Here is a 22,895-nt window from a genome sequence, read left to right on the forward strand (position 1 = left end):
TTCCTAAAATTGGTATCAGATCGAAAATCAAAAAGTTTTTCATTTTTAACATTTTTTTTTCACTCGAGGCTTTAAAAATCGGTCTCAGATCATTTTTTTGTTTGTTTTTTCTTATTTTACTCAAGGCTTTATAATTGGTACCAAATCGGATATCCTTTTTTTTCTTTTTTTTTTTTACTCAAGTCTCTAAAATTTGTATCAGGTTGGAAATCCATTTTTTCTTTTTCTCTTTTTTTCGGTTTTTTTTCTTTCTCTTAGCTCTAAAATCTGCATCAGATCGGAAATGAATTTTTTGTCTTTTTAAAAAAATTTCCACAAGGCTCTAAAATTGGTGTCAGATTGGAAATTAACAATGTTTTTATTTATTTATTTTTTATTTTACTCAAGGCTCTAAAATGGGTATCAGATTGAAAATCAATATGTTTTGAATTTTTTAATGTCTTTTTTTTTTTTACTCATAGCTATAAAATTGGCATCAGATTGTATATATATATATATATATATATATATATATATATATATATATATATATATATATATATATATAATTTTTTATTTTTTATTCAAGGCTCTAAAATCGGCATCAGATCGGAAATATTTTTTTTTCTCTTTTTAAATTTTTTTACGCAAGGCTCAAAAGTTGGTATCACATCGGAAATTAAAATTTTTTTATTTTTATTTTTTTACTCAAAGCTCTAAAATTTGTATCAGATCAGAGAATTATATATATATATATATATATATATATATAATTATATTTAAGGTGGCACTGTGTTGTCAGTTGTTGTTGGTTCATTCAAGTGTGCCACCTTAAGACCGTGTGTTACCTCGCTGTGGCTGGGAATTTCCTTGGCCACAGTACGTTTCCACGCCAGATCACTCTTGTTTCTCTTCAGGTCGCATAAATCTTTCGCCTTTTACTAAAGATTTCCGTGGGGAGGAACAACAAGAGTATAACTCAATTTTTTGATGCCCTGTGAAAGCGGGGCTTCTCTACACTGTTCAAAATAATATCTAAAATATAGTCGTAGAAAGTCAAAATCTCCCTGATGATGAAAAGACAGTGTGGATATCGACACTCTGTATCGCCCTTCTGGGTTGTAAACGCTTGAAAGTGAGATTTTAACACTTTTATTTTTCAAACAATGCGATATCGACTAGACTTACAGTAAATATAGTTAAAGACCTACTGAAAGCCACTACTACCCACCACGCAGTCTGATAGTTTATATATCAATGATGAAATATTAACATTGCAACACATGCCAATACGGCCTTTTTAGTTTACTAAATTGCAATTTTAAATATCATTTAAATATCCCAAAACATGAGGTCGCAAGGCTCCGTCGTAAAAAAAAAAAAAAAAGTACAGGAAGTGAGGTAAATTTCGCGCATGCGTGGACTGATCAGTAGCGATGGCTTCACTTTGTAGTTATCTTTCTTTTCTCCCCACTCAAAACGTCCCCATAAGTACACTTACCGACCTTGATATAAGACATTTCAACATAGTAAACATCAGTATTACAATAAGTAAAAGCCATTTAAACCCCGATAATTAACTCCACAACACGTAACGTACATCTATGTCTTGCGCCAACAACGGGATGTCCGCCGAGCTTCAAAATAAAAGCTCAACATCGTGGCAGGAAATACCAAAATAAAGTCGTTATGTGTTCAAAAAATAAATATGAAGCGAAGCCAAAACAGATTACAAGATGTGGATTTAGCTGACATTCACACATAAATATAAACATATATGTTCTCGTGTGTCGTGAGAGATTATGTAGTTACTTGCTAAATTATACAATTGCTTATGTACTTTAATGGTACCTGGTGTATTTCTTTTTTTTTTTTTACACAACCTGCAGAAATATTTCTTCACATTTTGCAGTAAAAAATAACTGGCAGCTCAGTTCACTGTTTTGTTTTTGTTGTTGTTGTTTTTTACAGCATACTACTATCAATTAAAAAAACGGTACTACGTTTAAAAAAAAAATTCTAGCAACTGAGCTCTCAGTTTTATACTGTAAAATATATTGTCATTTTCACAGTGACTGACTAATAAACGTGTTGGGATATAACAAAGAAAAAAAACAACAAATGTTTTCCACCAACAGGGCATATTTTTAGTTTTTGTGTTATAGGTAACTGAGTCTTATTATTCATTATTAGTTAAAATATTTCAGCTTTTTCTCATTACATACCAATTGTTGGCTCTTTTTTTTCTCTAAATTGACTATTTTTATCCGATGTAAGAATAAAATAAAATGTATAATAATGTTACGATTGTGTAACTGCATAACCTGGTGTGTCAAAAAGTATACTTCCACAAAATATTCATATTCAGTTAAATAATTAGCATTGTTTATTACGGTTGTGATTTTTTAAATCAATTCATAAGTTAGTTTTTTTTTTTTTTTAATTTACTACCTAAACATAGTATATATTTTCAGTATATTTTATTTGAAACGGTTCTAATATTTCAGATCTAACCTTTTTCTACTTAAGGCCACATACTTAAAAGTATGAGGGGCCATTTTATTTGATATATATTTTTTAAATGCTAAAAACAAATATTAGATGCATTCAAAGACAAAATGGTGTTATAAAATACTATATATATTAGTATAAAAATGTCAGCTTTTTGTCTTTTAATTCAAATTTTTTGCTAATTTTATATATAATTATACTGTTATTTTTCTAATGTACTAATCATTTCAGAAGATTCACATTTTTTCCATTATAGCAGACACGTTAGATATATTTACAGCAAGTCATTGTCGATATCGCTTCGTAAAAATTACTCCTTATCAAACGCTTACACCCTGCAAAGGTAATATGGAAATGTCGACATCAGCACTTCTATTACTTCATCAGAGCATCATCGGCTGCATGAACTAATTTTTTCGGGTCTTGACTTTTAACAGTGCAAAGTAACCCCGCTTTCGCAGGGCGATAAAAAATAGAGTTATACTCTTGTTGTTCCTCCCCACGGAAATCTTTAGTAAAAGGCGAAAGATTTATGCGATCTGAAGAGAAACAAGAGTGATCTGGCGTGGAAACGTACTGTGGCCAAGGACATTCCCAGCCACAGCGAGGTAACACACGGTCTTAAGGTGGCACACTTGAATGAACCAACAACAAAAAAATCTAAAATAATATATTTTATAACAAAATTTGTGTAATAGGTGACTAAGTATGTTACTAATATTAGTTTAAAAATGTCAGCCTTTCTCATTAAAATACAATTGTTTTACTTTAAAAAAAAATATATATACATATGTTATTTGATATTTCAAAGTATGTCTATCGGTTCGTTGTCGCCGATACCAAGTAAGAATCGCACATCACTAGTTATTTAAGATTTTCTGATTCCGATTGATGATGTATAATGTTGATCGTCTAATATCAGCTCACAATGTCTACTGTTAATATTATTTTGGACAAAGTAGAGAAGCCCCGCTCTCGCAGGGCATCAAAAATTGAGTTATATTATTGTTGTTCCTCCCCATGGAAAACTTTAATAAAAGGCGAAAGATTTAGGCGATCTGAAGAGAAACAAGAGTGATCTGCCATACAACACGCTGTCATTTCAAATAGACGTTCTATATAACAAGTAGTGTAACATACAACGAGAATATATAATCTGTTTAGGCTTCACTTCATGGTTGTTTTTTAACACATAACGGTTTTATTTTGGTATTTCCTCCCATGATGTTGAACTTTTATTTTGAAGATCGTTGGACATCCTGTTGTCGACGCAAGAGGCACATCGACGTGTTGTGAAGTCAACTTTTGGGCTTTAAATGGCATTTACGTATTCATAATGCTGATGTTTAGTATGTTGACATGTCTTATATCAAGGTTGGTAAGTGTGGTTTTTTGAAGGTTTTGAGTGGGTTGAAAAGCAAGACAATTAGACATAGATCTAAGTTCCAGGAAGTCGCGTATATTTAAAAAAATCCGCATTTTATAAAATAAATTAAAACCTTTAACGATGGGAGTCAATGGCGCCCCCGTGCGTCGATAATCAGAATGACAGAATTTAAATGAAAGTTATTAAAAATACGGCGATAATACTCCCTGATTTTTTTTAATCTACCCCATGTTCATGTTTATATTATTTTCTGTTTTACTCCCATGTAAGCACTTTTTACACAAAACATTTAAAGGTCTACTGAAATGAGATGTTCTTATTTAAACGGGGATAGCAGGTCCATTCTAGGTGTCATACTTCATCATTTGGCGATATTGACATGTTTTTGCTGAAAGGATTTAGTAGAGAACATCCAGGATAAAGTTCCCAACTTTTGGTGCTGACAAAAAAGTCCTGCCTTTACCGGAAGTCACAGACGATGAGGTCACATGTTGATGACTCCTCACATATTCACATTGTTTTTAATGGGAGCCGCAAACAAAAAGTGCTATTCGGACCGAGAAAACAACATGATTTCTGAAATTTAATCAAAGCAAGTCAAAATCTCCCTGATGATGCAAAGAAAGTTGGATATCGACACTCTGTATCGCCCTTCTGGGTTGTAAACACTTGATAGTGAGATATAACACTTTTTATAAACAATGCGATATCGACTAGACTTACAGTAAATATAGTTAAAGACCTACTGAAAGCCACTACTACCCACCACACAGTCTGATAGTTTATATATCAATGATGAAATATTAACATTGCAACACATGCCAATACGGCCTTTTTAGTTTACTAAATTGATCGAAAATATTTTGTTTTACTCATGGCTCTAAAATCGGTATCGGATCAGAATTTTTTTTTTTTCCAATTTTTTTTCAAGTCAAGGCTCTAAAATCGTTATCAGATCGGTAATTAAGTTTTTGTTTTATTAATTTATTTTTTATTTGACTTGAGTCTCTAAAATTGGTGTCTAAGCGAAAAAAAATTTTTTTTATACTTTTTTACTCCATTCTTTAAAATAAGAGAAATCAATGTTTTATTTTATTTTTATTTTTTACTCAAGTTCTTAAAATTGGTATCAGATCAAAAAGTTTATCATTTTTAAAAATGTTTTTTTTCACTCGAGGCTTTAAAATCGGTCTCAGATCGGAAAATAACAATGTTTTTTTGTTTGTTTTTTCTTATTTTACTCAAGGCTTTAAAATTGGTATCAGATCGGAAATTCCTTTTTTTGTTTTTTCTTTTACTCAAGTCTCTAAAATTTGTATCAGGTTGGAAATCCATTTTTTTTCTTTTTGTCTTTTTTTCTCTTTTTTTTTCTCTGTTCGCTCTAAAATCTGCATCAGATCGGAAATTAATTTTTTGTCTTTTTAAAAAAAAATCAACACAAGACATGTTTTTATTTATTCATGTTTTATTTTACTCAAGGCTCTAAAATGGGTATCAGATTGAAAATCAAAATGTTTTGATTTTTTAATGTCTTTGTTTTTTACTCATAGCTATAAAATTGGCATCAGATCGGAAATATATATATATATATATATATATATATATATACATATGTATATATATAATTTTTTGAAAATGTTTTTATTATTTTTTATTCAAGGCTCTAAAATCGGAAATAAATTTTTTTCTCTTTTTAATTTTTTTACTCAAAGCTCTAAAATTTGTATCAGATCAGAGAAATATATACACACACATATATATATATATATATATATATATATATATATAAATATGTCCACCCGACATCACATTGTTTATTAAAAAAAGTGTTATACCTCACTATCAAGCGTTTACAACCCAGAAGAGCAATACAGAGTGTCGATATCCATATCTTCCTTGCATCAACAGGGAGATTTTGACTTCCTCCAAATAAGTTTCCAATATTACTTTCAACAGTGTAGAGAAGCCCCGCTTTCGCAGGGCATCAAAAAATAGAGTTATACTCTTGTTGTTCCTCCCCACGGAAATCTTTAGTAAAAGGCGAAAGATTTATGCGATCTGAAGAGAAACAAGAGTGATCTGGCGTGGAAACGTACTGTGGCCAAGGACATTCCCAGCCACAGCGAGGTAACACACGGTCTTAAGGTGGCACACTTGAATGAACCAACAACAACTGATGACATCCAATCACATTCACAGACAACGCAGTGCCACCTTAAATATAATATAATATAATATAATATAATATAATATATATATATATATATATATATATATATATATATATATATATATATATATATCCGAGCTGATACAAATTTTAGAGCTTGGAGTAAAAAAATAAATAAATAAATAAAAACATTTTTAATTTCTGATCTGATACCAACTTTAGAGCCTTGAATAAATTGTTTTTAAAAACTTTAAAAAAAGAATATATATATATATATATATGTACATACATATATATATGTATATATATATATATATATATATCCATCCATCCATTTTCTACCGCTTATTCCCTTTTGGGGTCGCGGGGGGCGCTGGCGCCTATCTCAGCTGCAATCGGGCGGAAGGCGGGGTACACCCTGGACATATATATATATATATATATATATATATATATATATATATATATATATATATATATATATATATATATCCGATCTGATGCCAATATATAGCTATGAGTAAAAAAAAAAAGACATTAAAAAATTCAAAACATTTTAATTTTTATTTCCGATCTGATGCAGATTTTAGAGCTAAGAGGGAAAAAAAGAGAAAAAAAGAGAAAAAGAAAAAATGGATTTCTAACCTGATACAAATTTTAGAGACTTGAGTAAAATAAAAAAGAAAAAAAATGATTTCTGATCTGATACCAATTTTAGAGCCTTGAGTAAAATTAGAAAAAAAAACAAAAAAACATAGTTATTTTCCGATCCGAGACCGATTTTAAAACCTCGAGTGAAAAAAAAATTTGTAAAAATGAAAAACTTTTTGATTTTCGATCTGATACCAATTTTAGGAACTTGAGTAAAAAATAAAAATAAAATAAAACATTGATTTCCGATCTGATACCGATTTTAAAGAATGGAGTAAAAAAGTATAAAAAAAAAAGTTTTTTCGATCAGATACCAATTTTAGAGACTCAAGTGTTTTAGTTCTTGTCTTGCGCTCCTATTTTAGTGGCTTTTCCTGTTTTGTTTTGTTTTTCTTGCATTTTCCTGTTGCAGTTTCATGTCTTCCTTTGAGCGCTGTTCCCCGCATATACTTTGTTGTAGCAATCAAGAATATTTATGTTGTTGCGATCTTTTTTTGGTGTGGACATTGTTGATTGTCATGTCATGTACGGATGTACTTTATGGACGCCGTCTCTGCTCCACACGTTGAAGTCTTTGCTGTCGTCCAGCATTCTGTTTTTGTTTACTTTGTCACCCAGTTCAGTTTCAGTTTCATTCTGCATAGACATCCCTAAGCTTCAAAGCCTTTTCTTAGGGGCTCTCACCTTTTATTTATTTTTGGTTTAAGCTTTAGATACCTTTTTACCTGCACGCTGCCTCCCGCTGTCGTCTGCAGGATGTCCAACAATTTTCAAAATAAAAGTTCAACATCATGGAAGGATATACCAAAATAAAACCGTTATGTGTTAAAAAACAAAAACAAGTGAAGCCAAAACAGATTATATATTCTTGTTGTATGTTACACTACTTGTTATACAGAACGTCTATTTGAAATGACAGCGTGTTGTATGTAATTCCCAGAATCCTTAGCGTGCAAGCCAGCAAATAGTGCAGTAAAGCTAGAAGACTAAAATGTGTTGATATATTTAAAGGGGAACATTATCAGCAGACCTATGTAAGCTTCAATATATACTTTGATGGTGCAAAAAAATACTATATATTTTTTTAACCGATTTCCGAACTCTAAATGGGTGAATTTTGGCGAATTAAACGTATTTCTGTTTATTCGTTCTGGAGGGGATGACGTCAGAATGTGACGTCGCCGAGGTAATACAGCCGCCATTTTCATTTTCAAACCATTGTAAACATTGGGTCTCAGTTCTGTTATTTTCCGTTTTTTCGACTATTTTTTGGAACCTTGGAGACATCATGCCTCGACGGTGTGTTGTCGGAGGGTGTAACAACACTAACAGGGAGGGATTCAAGTTGCACCACCGGCCCGAAGATGCCAAAGTGTCTGCCGCCAGACCCCCATTGAATGTGCCAGAGTGTCTCCACATTTTACCGGTGATGCTAAGAGAGACATGGCACAGAGATGTATGGATAACCTGCAGATGCATTTGCAATGATAAAGTCAACAAAATCACAAAGGTGAGTTTTGTTGATGTTGACTTATGTGCTAATCAGACATATTTGGTCGCGGCGTGACTGCCAGCTAATCGATGCTATCATGCTATGCTAATCGACGCTAACATGCTATTCACCGGCGGTGCTAAAGCAGACATGGCACAGAGATGTATGGATAACCTGCAGATGCATTTGTAACTATATCACGTTTCCTTCCACCCACATTTAATGCGAAACAAACACTTACCAATCGACGGATTTAAGTTGCTCCAGTGTCACAAGATGCGAACGTCCTGATCGTTTGGTCCGCACATTTTACCGGCGATGCTAACGCAGCTATTCGGCCATGCTATGGCTATGAATAGCATCAATAGCTATTCGCTCAATAGCTTCAGTTTCTTCTTCAATACTTTCATACTCCAACCATCCGTTTCAATACATGCGTAATCTGTTGAATCGCTTAAGCCGCTGAAATCCGAATCTGAATCCGAGCTAATGTCGCTATATCTTGCTGTGGTATTCCCATTGTTTGTTTACATTGGCAGCACTGTATGACGTCACAGGGAAATGGATAGTGGCATCGCAAATAGCGAAAATCAAGCACTTTAAAGCTTTTTTTAGGGACATTCGGAGACCGGTAAAATTTTGAAAAAAACTTCAAAAAATACAACATGCCACTGGGAACTGATTTTTATTGTTTTTAACCCTTTTGAAATTGTGATAATGTTCCCCTTTAAGGTGGCACTGTGTTGTCTGTGAATGTGATTGGATGTCATCAGTTGTTGTTGGTTCATTCAAGTGTGCCACCTTAAGACCGTGTGTTACCTCGCTGTGGCTGGGAATGTCCTTGGCCACAGTACGTTTCCACGCCAGATCACTCTTGTTTCTCTTCAGATCGCATAAATCTTTCGCCTTTTACTAAAGATTTCCGTGGGGAGGAACAACAAGAGTGTAACTCAATTTTTTGGTGCCCTGCGAAAGCGGGGCTTCTGTAATCTGTCAAAAGTCAATACCTGAATAAAGTCGTACATACAGCCGATATCTCTCTGTTGAAGTAATAGAAATGCCGAAATCGACACTCCGTATTGCCTTTTCAAGATATAAGCGTTAAAATAATATGTAACATTTACGAGGCGATATCGACGATGACTTGCTGTAAATATATCTGACGTGTCTGCTAAAATGGAAAAAAGTTTAATCTTCTCAAATAATTACGTATATAAAAATAAAATAACAGTGAAATTGTAAGGGGAAAAATTTGAATTAAAAGACAAAAAGCTGACATTTTTATACTAACATATATAGTCTTTTATAACAACATTTTGTCTTTGAATGCATATAATATATGTTTTTAACATTTTGAAAATTATATCCATCCATTTCTACCGCTTTTGGGGTCGCGGCAGGCGCTGGCGCCCGTCTCAGCTACAGTCGGGCGGAAGGCGGCGTACACCCTGGACAAGTCGCCACCTCATCACAGGCCCAACACAGATAGACAGACAACATTCACACTCACATTCACACACTAGGGACCAATTAGTGTTGCCAATCAACTTATCGCCAGGTGCATGTTTTTGGAAGTGGGAGGAAGCCGGAGTACCCGGAGGGAACCCACGCATTCACGGGGAGAACATGCAAACTCCACACAGAAAGATCCTGAGCCTGGATTTGAACCCAGGACTGCAGGACCTTCGTATTGTGAGGCAGACGCACTAACCCCTCTTCCACCGTGACAATATATATCAAATAAAATGGCCCCTCATACTTTTCAGTATGTGGCCTTAAGTAGAAAAAGGTTAGATCTGAAACATTAGAAGCGTTTCAAATAAAATGTACTGAAAATATATACTATGTTAGCTAGTTAATTTAAAAAAAAAATACAAACTTATGAATGGATTTAAAAAAAATCACAACCACAATAAACAATGCTAATTATTTAACTGAATATGAATATTTTTGTGGAAGTATACTTTTTGACACACTAGGTTATGCAGTTACACAATAGTAACATTATTATTCATTTTATTTTATTCTTACATCGGATAAAAATAGTCAATATAGAGAAAAAAAGAGCCAACAATTGGTATGTAATGAGAATAAGCTGAATTGTTTTAACTAATAATGAATAATAAGACTCAGTTACCTATTGATTGATTTATTGATACTTTTATTAGTAGATTGCACAGTTTAGTACATATTTCGTACAATTGACCACTAAATGGTGACACCCGAATAAGTTTTTCAATGTTAATCAATTCATGTTATATAACACAAAAACTAAAAATATGCCCCTTTGGTGGAGTGAAGTGAAGTGAATTATATTTATATAGTGCTTTTCTCTAGTGACTCAAAGCACTTTTACATAGTGAAACCCAATATCTAAGTTACATTTAAAGCAGTGTGGGTGGCACTGGGAGCAGGTGGGTAAAGTGTCTTGCCCAAGGACACAACGGCAGTGACTAGGATGGCGGAAGCGGGAATCGAACCTGCAACCCTCAAGTTGCTGGCACGGCCGCTCTACCAACCCAGGTATGCCGCCCCAAAACATTTGTTGTTTTTATTTCTTTGTTATATCCCAACACGTTTATTAGTCAGTCACTGTGAAAATGACAATATATTTTACAGTTAAAAACTGAGAGCTCAGTTGCTAGAATTTTACTGTAAAAAAAACTGTAGTACCGTTTTTTAATTGATAGTAATATGCTGAGAAGAAAAAAAACGGTGAACTGAGCTGCCAGTTATTTTTTTACTGCAAAATGTGAAGAAATATTTCTGCAGGTTGTGTAAAAAAAAAAAAGAAATACACCAGGTACCATTAAAGTACATAAGCAATTGTATAATTTAGCAAGTAACTACATAATCTCTCACGACACACGAGAACATATATATGTTTATGTTTATGTGTGAGTGTCAGCTAAATCCACATCTTTTAATCTGTTTTGGCTTCGCTTCTTATTTATTTTTTGAACACATAACGGCTTTATTTTGGTATTTCCTGCCACGATGTGGAGCTTTTATTTTGAAGGTCGGCGGACATCCCGTTGTTGGTGCAAGACATAGATGTACGTTACGTGTTGTGGAGTTAATTATCGGGGTTTAAATGGCTTTTACTTATTGTAATGCTGATGTTTACTATGTTGAAATGTCTTATATCAAGGTCGGTAAGTGTAGTTATGGGGACGTTTTGAGTGGGGAGAAAAGAAAGATAACTACAAAGCGAAGCCATCGCTACTGATCGATCCACGCATGCGCGAAAGTTACCTCACTTCCTGTACTTTTTTTTTTTTTACGACGGAGCCTTGTGACGTCATGTTTTGGGATATTTAAATGATATTTAAAATTGCAATTTAGTAAACTAAAAAGGCCGTATTGGCATGTGTTGCAATGTTAATATTTCATCATTGATATATAAACTATCAGACTGTGTGGTGGGTAGTAGTGGCTTTCAGTAGGCCTTTAAGTATATTTACAGTAAGTCTAGCCGATATCGCATTGTTTAAAAAATTAAAAGTGTTAAATCTCACTTTCAAGCGTTTACTACCCAGAAGGGCAATACGGAGTGTCGATATCCACACTTTCTTTGCATCATCAGGAAAATTTTGACTTCCCCTGACTAAATTTCAGATATTATTTTTAACAGTGTAGAGAAGCCCCGCTTTTGCAGAGCATCAAAAAATTGAGTTATACTCTTGTTGTTCCTCCCCACGGAAATCTTTAGTAAAAGGCGAAAGATTTATGCGATCTGAAGAGAAACAAGAGTGATCTGGCGTGGAAACGTACTGTGGCCAAGGACATTCCCAGCCACAGCGAGGTAACACACGGTCTTAAGGTGGCACACTTGAATGAACCAACAACAAAAAAATCTAAAATAATATATTTTATAACAAAATTTGTGTAATAGGTGACTAAGTATGTTACTAATATTAGTTTAAAAATGTCAGCCTTTCTCATTAAAATACAATTGTTTTACTTTTTTTTCTAAAAAATATACATATGTTATTTGATATTTCAAAGTATGTCTATCGGTTCGTTGTCGCCGATACCAAGTAAGAATCGCACATCATTAGTTATTTAAGATTTTCTGATTCCTATTGATGATGTATAATGTTGATCATCTAATATCAGCTCACAATGTCTACTGTTAATATTATTTTGAACAAAGTAGAGAAGCCCCGCTCTCGCAGGGCATCAAAAATTGAGTTGTATTATTGTTGTTCCTCCCCACGGAAAACTTTAATAAAAGGCGAAAGATCTAGGCGATCTGAAGAGAAACAAGAGTGATCTGCCATACAACACGCTGTCATTTCAAATAGACGTTCTATATAACAAGTAGTGTAACATACAACAAGAATATATAATCTGTTTTGGCTTCACTTCATGTTTGTTTTTTAACACATAACGGTTTTATTTTGGTATTTCCTCCCATGATGTTGAACTTTTATTTTGAAGATCGTTGGACATCCTGTTGTCGACGCAAGAGGCACATCGACGTGTTGTGAAGTCAACTTTTGGGCTTTAAATGGCATTTACGTATTCATAATGCTGATGTTTAGTATGTTGACATGTCTTATATCAAGGTCGGTAAGTGTGGTTTTTTTGAAGGTTTTGAGTGGGTTGAAAAGCAAGACAATTAGACATAGATCTAAGTTCCAGGAAGTCGCATGTATTAAAAAAAATCCACATTTTACAAAATAAATTAAAACCTTTAAAGATGGTAGTCAATGGCGCCCCCGTGCGTCGATAATCAGAATGAAAGAATTTAAATGAAAGTTATTAAAAATACGGCGATAATACTCCCTGATTTTTTTTAATCTACCCCATGTTCATGTTTATATTATTTTCTGTTTAACTCCCATGTAAGCACTTTTTACACAAAACATTTAAAGGTCTACTGAAATGAGATGTTCTTATTTAAACGGGGATAGCAGGTCCATTCTAGGTGTCATACTTCATCATTTGGCAATATTGCCATGTTTTTGCTGAAAGGATTCAGTAGAGAACATTGATGATAAAGTTCACAACTTTTGGTGCTGACAAAAACGTCCTGCCTTTACCGGAAGTCACAGACGATGAGGTCACATGTTGATGGCTCCTCACATATTCACATTGTTTTAATGGGAGCCTCCAACAAAAAGTGCTATTCGGACCGAGAAAACAACATGATTTATGAAATTTAATCAAAGCAAGTCAAAATCTCCCTGATGATGCAAAGAAAGTGTGGATATCGACACTCTGTATCGCCCTTCTGGGTTGTAAACACTCGAAAGTGAGATTTTAACACTTTTTATTTTTTAAACAATGCGATACCGACTAGACTTACAGTAAATATAGTTAAAGACCTACTGAAAGCCACTACTACCCACCACACAGTCTGATAGTTTATATATCAATGATGAAATATTAACATTGCAACACATGCCAATACGGCCTTTTTAGTTTACTAAATTGATTGAAAATATTTAGTTTTACTCATGGCTCTAAAATTGGTATCATATCGAAAATTAAAATGTTTTGAATTTTTACGTTTTTTTTTACTCAAGGCTCTAAAATCGGTATCAGAACAGAATTTTTTTTTCCACTTTTTTTTCAAGTCAAGGCTGTAAAATTGTTATCAAATCGGAAATCAAGGTTTGTTTTATTCATTTATTTTTTATTTGACTCGTGTCTCTAAAATTGGTATCTGATCGAAAAAACTTTTTTTTTTATACTTTTTTACTCCATTCTTTAAAATCGGTATCAGATCGGAAATCAATGTTTCATTTTATTTTTATTTTTTACTCAAGTTCTTAAAATTGGTATCAGATCGGAAATCCAAAAGTTTTTCATTTTTCAAAATGTTTTTTTCACTCCAGGCTTTAAAATCGGTCTCAGATCGGAAAATAACAATGTTTTTTATTTTAATTTTTTCTTATTTTACTCAAGGCTCTAAAATTGGTATCAGATCGGAAATCTTTTTTTTTCTATTTTCTTTTACTCAAGTCTCTAAATAATGTATCAGGTTGGAAATCCACTTTTTCTTTTTCTCTTTTTTTTTTCTCTTAACTCTAAAATCTGGATCAGATCGGAAATACATTTTTTGTCTTTAAAAAAAAAAAAATTAACACAACGCTCTAAAATTGGTGTCAGATTGGAAATTAACAATGTTTATGTTTAATTTATTTTTTATTTTACTCAAGGCTCTCAAATGGGTATCAGATTGAAAATCAAAATGTTTAGAATTTTTTAATGTATTTTTTTTCACTCATAGCTATATAATTGGCATCAGATAGGAAATATATATATATATATATATATATATATATAAATATATATATATTTTATTTTTTATTTTTATTTTATTATTATTATTTTTTTAATTGAAGGCTCTAAAATCGGTATCAGATCGAAAATCAATTTTTATTTAATTTTTGTTTTTTACTCAAGTTCTTAAAATTGGTATCAGATCGAAAATTAAAAAGATTTTAATTTTTAAAAATGTTTTTTTCACTCGAGGCTTTAAAATCGGTCTCAGATCGGAAAATAACAATGATTTTTTTTTTTTCTTCTTATTTTATTCAAGGCTCTAAAATCTGCATCAGATCGGAAATAATTTTTTTGTCTTTTTAAAAAAAAAAATAACACAAGGCTCTAAAATTGGTGTCAGATTAAAAATTAACAATGTTTTTATTTATTTATGTTTTATTTTACTCAAGGCTCTAAGATGGTATATACATACATATATATATATATATATATATATATATATATATATATATATATATATATATATACATACATATATATATATATATATATATATATATATATATATATATATATATATATATATATATATATATAATTTTTTTTATTCAAGGCTCTAAAATTTGTATCAGATCGGAGAAATATATATATATATATATATATATATATATATCTTATATTTAAGGTGGCACTGCGTTGTCTGTGAATGTGATTGGATGTCATCAGTTGTTGTTGGTTCATTCAAGTGTGCCACCTTAAGACCGTGTGTTACCTCGCTGTGGCTGGGAATGTCCTTGGCCACAGTACGTTTCTACGCCAGATCACTCTTGTTTCTCTTCAGATCGCATAAATCTTTCGCCTTTTACTAAAGATTTCCGTGGGGAGGGACAACAAGAGTATGACTCAATTTTTTGGATGCCCTGCGAGAGCGGGGCTTCCTACCATGTTCAAAACAATAAAGTAAAATCTTGAAGTGTGAACCAGAATCACCCAACAGACATTATTGTATTGATAATATCGACATTTTAGCCACGTGGATTAATGCTGTTAATTTAAGATGCGAAATCGGCTATATCAGGGTTCACCAACCATTTTTGGAAGCAAGAGCTACTTATTGGGTACTTATTAGGGATGTGCGATATCGCAAGTTTGGGTATCGATTCCGATCCGATACCGGCAAGTATCGCCGATACCGGAAGTGTCGTCATCTGATTGGGGGGGACTTCGGGGTATGATACTTTTGAAAAACAAATTTGTGCCTTTATTAATTGATTATGATAATAATACAACACAGGATAACGATTTAAGTAAAAAAAAAAAAAAAATTATTACAAAAGTAATATCAATAGCAATAAAGTAATGCAAATAAGGCGCAAACAAGGCTTGTCGCCTCAAAACACAAACACTTAAGGTAAATAACAAAACTCTCGTTATTGAACAAAGTTGTAAACATGAACACAAAACAAAAGAACTGAGAAATTCAAATTTAAAAAGTTATAATATCAATTACAATAAAGTAAGTCATGCAAATAAGGTGAAAACAAATACTGAACTCGGATAGTCGCCTCACAACACACAAGAACTTAAGTAAAAAAAAAAACACTAGTTATTAAACAGTTGTAAAAATGAACACAAAACAAAAGAACTGAGAAATTATTATCGTTATTTTAGCGCAATAAAATACTTTACAGTTTACAACCAAGACATTAAGTCGCACTGGAAACGCACGTGTGTGTGTGTGTGTGTGTGTGTGTGTGTGTGTGTCTGAGTCAACCTCGGAGCGAATTATACTGATGTGTGTGCGCGAACGCACCAAACGTCACGTTAATTGTATTTATTTTATTTTATTTTGGGTTGAAGATGAATTTTTAAAGTGTTTTTAAATCTCGTTTGCGACCCATCACTAGGGAGGAGGGTGGAGTGGTGAGGAGCAACAAGAATATAACTCAATTTTTGATGCGCTGCAAAAACAGGGCGTCTCCACACTGTTAAAAGCATATCATTGATGAATTATCTGGGCTTAATCGTAGTGATAACATTTTGTGTCACTAGGTGGGGTAAGAAAATCTTAAATAACTAATAATGTAACTGTCGCGACTAATAATTATAATTTGTATTATTTCTCTAAAAACAGAATACGTTAAGTTCATAAAAGGGAATTTAAATCAAAATGTATAAAAGTTCATAAGAAGGCTTTATTCAAGTTACTATGGTTAAAAATGTCATTTAATGCCTTTTTTGTTGGGTTTGTGGGCATGCGTTTGTTTTGAAGTGTCTCGATTGGTCTGTGAACGGATATAAGGAAGCTACTTCTGGGTATGAGTGATCTGTTTGATGCACTGAGAAGGAATAAAGAGAGCAACTGATGGTAAAAAAGGACTAAAAAGTTTCACAAGGACTTTCAGCGTTTGGGCTATAACAGCCAGAAGATCACAATTTCCTCCTAAAAGGAGCATGCAGGCCAACGAGGTATTTGTCATTTCTGTTTGTATTTTACTTCGGTAAAAATGTTTGAGCCACATATTTTTACGTTTGTAACATGCTTTATTTTATTAACAGTTTTCACGGTGAATTGAAAGGAAAGGAAGCCTTCAATAAACCAGTCAAAGAAAGCCATTGTGTCAGTGCTATGTGGAGGGAGTTACAAATAATGTGCCATCATTTCTGTATATCGGCGATAACAAACCTGCAGTCATACTTTGTAATATTAAATAACATTTAAATTTATAAAACAAAAAATAACAGTAAAACAATTGTAATTTAATGACAAAAAAAAAACCTGCAATAAGATGGCGACTTGTCCAGAGTGTACCCCGCCTTCCGCCCGATTGTAGCTGAGATAGGCGCCAGCGCCCCCCGTGGCCACAAAAGGGAAGAAGCGGTAGATAATGGATGGATATATTTTTAAATGTTAAAACCAAATATATGCATTCAAAGACAAAATGTTGTTATAAAAGACTATATATATTAGTATAAAAATGTCAGCTTTTTGTCTTTTAATTCGAATGTTTTGCTCAATTTTTCCGTTATAATTTTACTGTTATTTTTATAATATACGTAATTATTTGAGAAGATTGAAATTTTTTCCGTTATAGCAGACATGTTAGATATATTTACAGCAAGTCATCGTCGATATCGCCTCGTAAAAATGACCCCTTATCAAACGCTTAGAACAGAGGTCGGGAACCTTTTTGGCTGAGAGAGCCATGAAAGCCACATATTTAAAAATGTATTTCCGTGAGAGCCATATAATATTTTTTTAACACTGAATACAACTAAATGCGGGCATTAACGAAGAAGCAGTAGAAAATGGATGAATGGATTTCTAAGTAACACCAACATATTTAGAGTATAATAAGTCTCTTATTCTTCTTAATAATATTGTTATTCTGAAGCTAACCATCCATCCATCCATTTCTACCGTTTGTCCCGTACCCGGTGGAAACCTGCACAGTCACGGGGAGAACATGCAAACTCCACACAGAAAGATCTCAAGATTGAACTCAGGACCTTTGTATTGTGAGGCACAGGCTCAAACCCCCCTTCCACTGTGCTGTTCATAGTGTGAAATGTTATCATTGAAATATTATTGATGGAGAGCAGGTCTTGTTGTGAATTCAGTTTTTGAGATGCTCTGCAATTATAATTAATACAATCCTTTCAAGACCGGTGTTTAGGAATTTCATTGACTAAATCTAAATTAATTTAGATGACTAACCCATGACTAAAACACATTTTGGTTAAAAGACTAACTGAAACTAATTTAAAAACCTGTCAAAAATTAACATTGGTGAACATTTTTTACACTCAATGTTTTTCCCTTTAAAAACACTGAATTGTAAGGTTTTTTTTGATAATATTTGCTTGAAACAGTGGATGTCTCTGCACAATTATTTGCACTTAAAAATGTATGTTAGTAGTAATAAATATGATTATAACATTTTAACATAATGTTTGTGTTCAGTTACAATAATAAATAAAATACTTCTTACCATTAATGCGAATTCTTAAACGGGTGCGGTAGAAACGAATGGATGGATTAAAAAATAAATGAGAATGTTTTATATGTTGAACATTATTTTTAACACTGTGATTACCAGCGGAATTATTCATTACTTATCGTCTTTTGCAATGTCAGCTAAGATTTATCTGAGAGCCAGATGCAGTCATCAAAAGAGCCACATCTGGCTCTAGAGCCATAAGTTCCTTACCCCTATGCTTAGAACCTGAAAGGGCAAAACAATGTGTCGATTTCGGAATTTCTCTGGCAACATCGCAGCCGAGTGTGAAGCGACCGGAATGAGAATCAGCACCTCCAAGTCCGAGTCCATGGTTCTCGCCCGGAAAAGGGTGGGGTGCCATCTCCGGGTTGGGGAGGAGACCCTGCCCCAAGTGGAGGAGTTCAAGTACCTAGGAGTCTTGTTCACGAGTGAGGGAAGAGTGGATCGTGAGATCGACAGGCGGATCGGTGCGGCGTCTTCAGTAATGCGGACGTTGTATCGATCCGTTGTGGTGAAGAAGGAGCTGAGCCGGAAGGCAAAGCTCTCAATTTACCGGTCGATCTACGTTCCCATCCTCACCTATGGTCATGACCTTTGGGTCATGACCGAAAGGATAAGATCACGGGTACAAGCGGCCCAAATGAGTTTCCTCCGCCGTGTGGCGGGTCTCTCCCTTAGAGATAGGGTGAGAAGCTCTGTCATCCGGGAGGAACTCAAAGTAAAGCCGCTGCTCCTCCACATCGAGAGGAGCCAGATGAGGTGGTTCGGGCATCTGGTCAGGATGCCACCCGAATGCCTCCCTAGGGAGGTGTTTAGGGCACGTCCAACCGGTAGGAGGCCACGGGGAAGACCCAGGACACGGTGGGAAGACTATGTCTCCCGGCTGGCCTGGGAACGCCTCGGGATCCCCCGGGAAGAGCTAGACGAAGTGGCTGGGGAGAGGGAAGTCTGGGCTTACCTGCTTAGGCTGCTGCCCCCGCGACCCGACCTCGGATAAGCGGAAGAAGATGGATGGATGGATATGGCAAAATCGGAGGAATATCGGCAATAAATACTATATTTTTCGGATATTGAATTTTGTACAGATTAAAGAAGCCCCGCTTTCGCAGGGCATCAAAAAATTGAGTTATACTCTTGTTGTTCCTCCCCACGGAAATCTTTAGTAAAAGGCGAAAGATTTATGCGATCTGAAGAGAAACAAGAGTGATCTGGCGTGGAAACGTACTGTGGCCAAGGACATTCCCAGCCACAGCGAGGTAACACACGGTCTTAAGGTGGCACACTTGAATGAACCAACAACAACTGATGACATCCAATCACATTCACAGACAACGCAGTGCCACCTTAAATATATCAACACATTTTAGAGACCTTCTATATAACAAGTAGTGTAACAGTGTTTTGCAACCTTTTTACAGCCGAGGCGCATTTTTTTCATATAAAAAATCTGGAGGCACACCACCAACAGAAAACATGAAGAAATGAAACTCAGTCGAGGATAAAAAGATGTTAAAAGTGAATTTAAAGCATAACCAAACATGCATCACTATAGCTCTTGTCTCAAAGTAGGTGTACTGTCACCACCTGTCACATCACACCCTGACTTAATTTTACTTTTCAGTTTTGCTCCCGTGCGTAGTGTTTTAGTTCTTGTCTTGTGCTCCTATTTTGGTGGCTTTTCCTGTTTTGTTTTGTTTTTCTTGCATTTTCCTGTTGCAGTTTCATGTCTTCCTTTGAGCGCTGTTCCCCGCATATACTTTGTTGTAGCAATCAGGAATATTTATGTTGTTGCGATCTTTTTTTGGTGTGGACATTGTTGATTGTCATGTCATGTACGGATGTACTTTATGGACGCCGTCTCTGCTCCACACGCTGTAAGTCTTTGCTGTCGTCCAGCATTCTGTTTTTGTTTACTTTGTCACCCAGTTCAGTTTCAGTTTCATTCTGCATAGACATCCCTAAGCTTCAAAGCCTTTTCTTAGGGGCTCTCCCCTTTTGTTTATTTTTGGTTTAAGCATTAGATACCTTTTTACCTGCACGCTGCCTCCCGCTGTCATCTGCAGGATGTCCAACAATTTTCAAAATAAAAGTTCAACATCATCTAAGGATATACCAAAATAAAACCGTTATCTGTTAAAAAACAAATACAAGTGAAGCCAAAACTGATTATATATTCTTGTTGTATGTTACACTACTTGTTATATAGAACGTCTATTTGAAATGACAGCGTGTTGTATGTAATTCTCAGAATCCTTAGCGTGCAAGCCAGCAATGTGATTGGATGTCATCAGTTGTTGTTGGTTCATTCAAGTGTGCCACCTTAAGACCGTGTGTTACCTCGCTGTGGCTGTAATATCCCAGGAAGATAACTCATGTTTCTCCTCAGATCGCACAAATATTTCGCCTTTCACAATAAAATTCCGTGTAGAAATACAACAAGTGTATATCATAATTAATTTAGATGCCTTGCCAAAACGTGGCCTTTCTACGCTGTTAAACATCATATCGTTAATCAATAATGTGAGTTCAAGTGTATTGAATAATGATAAGTGTCAATCTTCATATTGTAATTATTGATGTGAGTTTAAGTGTGTTGATTAATGATAATTATCACTGGTTGGAATTAGAAAATCCTAAATAACTAATGATGAGCGATAGTTTCTGCGTATCGGCAATAACAAACCGACAGTCATACTTAGTAATAACATGTACATTTATAAATAAAAAAACAAAAGTAAAACAATTGTAATTTAATGACAAAAAAAACCTCTGCGATGAGTTGGTGACTTGTCCAGAGTGTACCCCGCCTTCCGCCCGATTGTAGCTGAGATAGGCGCCAGCGCCCCCCGCGACCCCAAAAGGGAATAAGCGGTAGGAAATGGATGGATATACTTTTTTAAATGTTAAAAACAAATATTATATGCATTCAAAGACAAAATGTTGTTATAAAAGACTATATATATTAGTATAAAAATGTCAGCTTTTTGTCTTTTAATTCAAATTTTTTGCTAATTTTTTTCCCTTATAATTTTACTGTTATTTTGTTAATATACGTAATTATTTGAGAGGATTCAACTTTTTTCCATTATAGCAGACACGTTAGATATATTTACAGCAAGTCATTGTCGATATCACCTCATAAAAATTACTCCCTATCAAACGCTTGTATCCTGATGAGGCAATACAGGGTGTTGATATCAACACTTCTACAACTTTATCTGAGCAATATCGGCTGCATGCACTAATTTTTCAAGCTATTGACTTTTAACAGTGTAGAGAAGCCCCACTTTCGCAGGACATCAAAAAATTGAGTTATACTCTTGTTGTTCCTCCCCACGGAAATCTTTAGTAAAAGGCGAAAGATTTATGCGATCTGAAGAGAAACAAGAGTGATCTGGCGTGGAAACGTACTGTGGCCAAGGACATTCCCAGCCACAGCGAGGTAACACACGGTCTTAAGGTGGCACACTTGAATGAACCAACAACAACTGATGACATCCAATCACATTCACAGACAACGCAGTGCCACCTTAAAGGGGAACATTATCACAATTTCAAAAGGGTTGAAAACAATAAAAAATCAGTTCCCAGTGGCATGTTGTATTTTTTGAAGTTTTTAAAAAAAATTTACCGGTCTCCGAATATCCCTAAAAAAAGCTTTTAAAGTGCTTGATTTTTGCTATTTGCGATGCCACTATCCATTTCCCTGTGACGTCACACAGTGCTGCCAATGTAAACAAACAATGGCGAATAGCACAGCAAGATATAGCGACATTAGCTCGGATTCAAACTCGGATTTCAGCGGCTTAAGCGATTCAACAGATTACGGATGTATTGAAACAGATGGTTGGAGTATGAAAGTATTGAAGAAGAAACTGAAGCTATTGAGCGAATAGCTATTGACGCTATTCATAGCCATGGCATGGCTGAATGGCGTTAACATCGCCGGTAAAATGTGCGAACCAAACGATCAGGACTTTCGCATCTTGTGACACTGGAGCAACTTAAATCAGTCGATTGGTAAGTGTTTTTTTCGCATTAAATGTGGGTGGAAGGAAACGTAATATAGTTGCAAATGCATCTGCAGGTTATCCATACATCTCTGTGCCATGTCTGCTTTAGCACCGCCGGTAAATAGCATGTTAGCATCGATTAGCGTAGCATGTTAGCATCGATTAGCTGGCCGTCAACATCAACAAAACTCACCTTTGTGATTTCTGTGACTTTATCGTTGCAAATGCATCTGCAGGTTATCCATACATCTCTGTGCCATGTCTGCTTTAGCACCGCCGGTAAATAGCATGATAGCGTCGATTAGCGTAGCATATTAGCATCGATTAGCTGGCAGTCACGCCGCGAGCAAATATGTCTGATTAGCACATAAGTCAACATCAACAAAACTCACCTTTGTGATTTTGTTGACTTTATCGTTGCAAATGCATCTGCAGGTTATCCATACATCTCTGT

The 22,895-nt window shown here is 34.5% G+C and overlaps 1 protein-coding gene, 1 long non-coding RNA gene and 10 other non-coding genes across 13 annotated transcripts in view; 4 read left to right on the plus strand and 8 right to left on the minus strand.

Moving 5' to 3' along the window:
- slc7a6 (solute carrier family 7 member 6) overlaps positions 1-22,895 on the minus strand; it is a 260,369-nt gene that overhangs the window by 161,323 nt on the left and 76,151 nt on the right. The gene's annotated exons all lie outside the window — the stretch shown is intronic.
- The window catches only part of LOC133546593 (uncharacterized), a 242,783-nt gene that overhangs the window by 143,645 nt on the left and 76,243 nt on the right, over positions 1-22,895 (plus strand). The gene's annotated exons all lie outside the window — the stretch shown is intronic.
- Positions 877-990, plus strand: LOC133548301 (U5 spliceosomal RNA). The gene has a single exon (XR_009805838.1). It is a non-coding gene; the product is annotated as a U5 spliceosomal RNA (small nuclear RNA).
- On the minus strand, positions 2,937-3,049 carry LOC133548339 (U5 spliceosomal RNA). Its single transcript, XR_009805874.1, has one exon. It is a non-coding gene; the product is annotated as a U5 spliceosomal RNA (small nuclear RNA).
- Positions 3,456-3,566, minus strand: LOC133548362 (U5 spliceosomal RNA). The gene has a single exon (XR_009805895.1). It is a non-coding gene; the product is annotated as a U5 spliceosomal RNA (small nuclear RNA).
- LOC133548316 (U5 spliceosomal RNA) lies at positions 5,842-5,955 on the minus strand. Its single transcript, XR_009805852.1, has one exon. It is a non-coding gene; the product is annotated as a U5 spliceosomal RNA (small nuclear RNA).
- LOC133548319 (U5 spliceosomal RNA) lies at positions 9,059-9,172 on the plus strand. Its single transcript, XR_009805854.1, has one exon. It is a non-coding gene; the product is annotated as a U5 spliceosomal RNA (small nuclear RNA).
- LOC133548300 (U5 spliceosomal RNA) lies at positions 11,833-11,946 on the minus strand. Its single transcript, XR_009805837.1, has one exon. It is a non-coding gene; the product is annotated as a U5 spliceosomal RNA (small nuclear RNA).
- On the minus strand, positions 12,353-12,463 carry LOC133548359 (U5 spliceosomal RNA). The gene has a single exon (XR_009805893.1). It is a non-coding gene; the product is annotated as a U5 spliceosomal RNA (small nuclear RNA).
- Positions 15,249-15,363, plus strand: LOC133548312 (U5 spliceosomal RNA). Its single transcript, XR_009805848.1, has one exon. It is a non-coding gene; the product is annotated as a U5 spliceosomal RNA (small nuclear RNA).
- On the minus strand, positions 19,522-19,635 carry LOC133548288 (U5 spliceosomal RNA). The gene has a single exon (XR_009805825.1). It is a non-coding gene; the product is annotated as a U5 spliceosomal RNA (small nuclear RNA).
- On the minus strand, positions 21,708-21,821 carry LOC133548323 (U5 spliceosomal RNA). The gene has a single exon (XR_009805858.1). It is a non-coding gene; the product is annotated as a U5 spliceosomal RNA (small nuclear RNA).

This window comes from Nerophis ophidion, linkage group LG02, assembly GCF_033978795.1.
Source record: "Nerophis ophidion isolate RoL-2023_Sa linkage group LG02, RoL_Noph_v1.0, whole genome shotgun sequence".
Lineage (NCBI taxonomy): Eukaryota > Metazoa > Chordata > Actinopteri > Syngnathiformes > Syngnathidae > Nerophis > Nerophis ophidion.